This window comes from Mesocricetus auratus, unplaced genomic scaffold (assembly GCF_017639785.1).
Source record: "Mesocricetus auratus isolate SY011 unplaced genomic scaffold, BCM_Maur_2.0 Super-Scaffold_100691, whole genome shotgun sequence".
In the NCBI taxonomy this organism is placed as follows: domain Eukaryota; kingdom Metazoa; phylum Chordata; class Mammalia; order Rodentia; family Cricetidae; genus Mesocricetus; species Mesocricetus auratus.
The window spans coordinates 18445020-18449101 of NW_024429267.1; the positions used below are offsets into that span (position 1 = coordinate 18445020).

Genomic DNA, 4082 nt, shown 5'->3' on the forward strand with positions numbered 1-4082 from the left:
TAGATAGACTCTATTACAATTTCCATCAAAATACACTCTGCCTTTTAACTAAATAATGTTTCTTTGGGGCACTGGCTGAGAGTTGACATCTGAGAATGTGAATGTGGAGAAAAAGGATTTTTGTTTCAAAGCTAAGCTGTGTGCAGAGACTGCACTGTCTGTTTACACAGGTTCCTTTGGTGAGGGTGTATGTGCTTTCAGGCTGCAGACAAGAGCTGCTACATGACTTCTGAGTGGGAAAGATAGTGTGTGTCCAGTTCTCTAAGTTCTCATGGCTCAGTTAGGGAGAGCAGAGGGGAGTCAGTCCCTAGAAGACTTCTCTGCCTGACTTCCCAAGAACTTTTATTTGAAAAGATTAAAGAAAGTGACTATTTTTTTTAAAACCTTTACCTTATTCTTAGCAATGAACTCTAGTGAAATAGTAAAGATCGAAAGTACACAATGAAGAATATGTTGTAAATAATCTTTCCTAAACTTCACCTTATAAACTAGAGGTGAGGTGTGTGCATGCGTGCGTGCGTGTGTGTGTGTGTGTGTGTGTGTGTGTGTGTGTGTGTGTATTTTACTCTTCTCACCTGACAGAAACAACCATTAAAGGATTTATTTGGGGTTTTCATTGAAAATGTAATTCATTGTATCAGGGAGGGTTGAGGGATGGTACTAGAGGAGCCCTGTATATAAAGTCAGGCGGCGGAAAGGTAAACACCGGTGCTCACTTTCTTTCTCCCTTTGCCCTTTTTATTCAGTCTAGAAGCCCAGGACACGGAATGGTGCCACCAATGTTCAGGATGGATCTTCCCACCTTGGGTAATCCTCTCTGGAAACATGCTCACAGTTACATTTCATAAAGGCATGTCTCCTGAGTAATTATAAGCCTCATCAAGCCAACAGTGAAGATTAAACACCACAAGTCTACCTCTTGTCAACTTGACACTAAGGCAACCCACCCCTTTTAAGTTAAGGAATGCCATTACTGACCCCCAAAGTCTTAGGATTATCTCAGAGTTAAAAACACATTAATTTACCTACAAAACTACATAGTTTCAACAATATTCAAAAACCAAAAGTCACTCTAAGATTCAAAAAAAACTCTTAACTTGTAAAATAACAAAGAAGTCACACACTTCCAGTGTAAGCATTCCCATTATCCAAAGCAGGGATGGGAAAAACCAAGGAAATAGTTTACTAAACAAGAAAGATACTCAGCAGAACAAGAAGCAGTGGTGGTGTATGCCTTTAATCCCAGCACTCAGGAGGCAGAGGCAGGTGGGTCTCTGTGATTTGAAGCCAGCCTGGCCTATAGAGTGAGTTCCAGGATAGCCTCCAAAGCCACAGAGAAACCCTGCCTTAAAAAACAAACAAACAAACAAACAAAAACAGAAAAAGAAAGGGAGAAAAGAAAAGAAAAGACTATAGTTCCATGTTTAGTGCTAGGGACTTGTAGCCTCTATCATCTGGCCTCCAACAAGCTTAGGCCACCCTGCCTTTTTAGTTCTACAACCTGCCAAAAACATAGCCTCTCTCTTGGTTTGTTTTAACTCTATGCTTTTAGTTTTGCTGCTTCAGACATTCCATGAGCCAAGGATGCAATAAAAACCTTGTGATGGGACTTCATTGCCTGCATTTCTTTCAGAATATTATCTTCCACACTTCTATCAGAAGGGCCCCTTGAACTCTGCTTATATTATGCCAGGGTTTCTTGACCTCCATCTTAAAACTCTTCCATATCACCGCTACAAGTCCTACAAAGCACATGATGAGGCACTCAGAGCAACAACCCTAGTCAATAAGAAGTTTCTGGATTAGTTGCTTCTCTGGTTGCTGTGAGAAAACACCTGAGAAAAGCAACTTAGTGGAGAGTCAACTTTGACTCCTGACGTTAGGGTACAGCCCGACCCCTGGTCCCCACTCAAAGCAGGGAAGTTATGGCAGCACAAGGATGAGGTAGCAGGTCACACATGATATCAGTAGTTAGGAATCAGAGAGAGATGGTTCCTGCTACTCAGCTTGCTTTTTCTCCTTTCCCTTTTATTTAGTCTAGGGTGCCAGCACGTGGAATGGTGTTTCCTAAATTCAAGGTAAGTCTTCCCTTCTCCACTAATCTTCTCTAGATTTATCTTTAGACAATCACAGAGGTATATGTTCTAGGTAATTCTAAACCTATTCAAGCCAACAACAAAGATCAACTCTTATAGTTATATGGTCAACTTCCAGGAATAGCTTTTATTAAACTACCATATATATTGACACCGAGTCATTGTCATTATCAGACAAACGTTGGGCTAGAGTTTCATAAGATTTAGTTGTAAAACTGGTCGACCAATGAATAATCTTGTTAGTGTTTGTGTGCTTCATGCAAAATATGCTGTTGATTCACGAATAGTGAACCCATGATCAACAGTGTTAAAATTCCTGTTTGAATGGAGATGCTCTGATAAATGTACCTACCTCTGCATGGTGTAGCATAGTATTTTTCTCCACTTAGGAACAACAGATAATACTTTGTTACTATTCCTGGGTTGTAATTTAGACAGTAAAGTCATTTAGAGCCCTGCCCAAATGTAAAAATCAAACGTACAAAAACATAATCACAAGACAAAACAGGAAGACAAGAGAAAAAATCAACAGCAAATAACCCCCAAAAGAGAGCTGCTTACATTAAGAGTTAAACAAGAAAACAAATAATATTTTGCAGACCCCATTGACAGAATGGAGGGGTTTAATTTTCTACTACCTGCATGCCTGCAAATGAACACCAAGTGCCCTTGTGGTTGGTTTTGGAGTTGAACAAAATATAGAGTATCTGAATAATGAGGATCAAAAGCATTTAAAATAAACACATATTTGCACCCAGTTAACCCATTAATGGCAGCAGGAAAAAACCGTATCATTTTCAAAGAGTAGTAACGCTAATGATGGTGTACACACATTCTGCAGTAAGTTTTAATTCTTTGATTGGAAAGTGGCATGTTACTCTTCTTAGTACATGTAGAGATTGTCAAATGATTAATTAAGGGAGATCTACACAATGTTTGTTCTCATCAACAAATACTCAGAGCATGCAACCTTTCTCTTTTTTTTCTGGGAGAAATTCAAAAATGTCTCAAATACATTTTATGGCAGAAAATAGGAACATATTGATTTTTGAATCTTTAGACACAGATGTCAAACTGCAACAAACTGAAGAAAACTTGTTTGTTTTACTTGGTGGTTATTTCACCTCTTGAAACATGAATATGACTTCATTCTCCATAAATCAATAAATCTTGAGTTGGTAATTTCTTTGTTTTGTAGAAAGGAAATTACATCATAATAGTAGTCTTGGGATAAATAAGATCAGCTCGTTCCCTAATGTCAGCATTGAAACCACAAATTGAATGTCAAGACCCTAAATTGTTATTTTCATTTAATTTTAAAAGTATGGAAAAAACTCAAAATGATTCAAACCAAAAAGAAAAAAAACCTAAATCTAGAAAAATATATACTTAGTTATATTTTCTTTGTCTCTCTTTCTTTTTTTTTTAAATCAGGACAACACATGAGAAAATCCTTAGGAAGAGAAAAGTTGGCAGAAATGTGATTTTTGACTTGCAAGTGTGTGGAGTTCAACTAGCATGCTGTTTAATATAGCTTTTCTGCTCTAAAGTTTCCTAAGTCTCCATTAGAAAACACTTACATTATTTTTGATTTTTCAGAATATACCTTTAGGGCTTTTCTTGTGAACATAAAGGAATAGCAGGAAATCCTAGAGCCAATAACAATGACGATGGAATTGATGCAATTTAACACAGAAGTAGGATAGTTTATATAATTTAAAGTGTTCCTCCAATGACAAATTCATAAAATGTTTAAACTCTGCTTATACAAGTACATGCACATGTTTGTACTGTGCTGGTGAACTTATACATGCTTTTTGTTTTTCAGAAAATATAGTTAGAAAAAAGTTTTATTCAAAGTAATATTTTACATGAAGACAATGTCAAACAATTATTTTATCTCTTCTAACTTAGTATTTAATTTAATAAATGTATTATAATAGTCTAGCAAATAAGTAAAAACACCACACACCAAAATGAATCAAA

The 4082-nt window shown here is 36.7% G+C and overlaps 1 long non-coding RNA gene across 1 annotated transcript; it reads left to right on the plus strand.

Annotated features, from left to right (window-relative positions):
- The first annotated feature begins 744 nt into the window (after window positions 1-744).
- Window positions 745-3703, plus strand: LOC121137543. Its single transcript, XR_005874822.1, has 3 exons — window positions 745-807; window positions 2037-2078; window positions 3531-3703. It is a non-coding gene; the product is annotated as an uncharacterized LOC121137543 (long non-coding RNA).
- The last annotated feature ends 379 nt before the right edge of the window (window positions 3704-4082 follow it).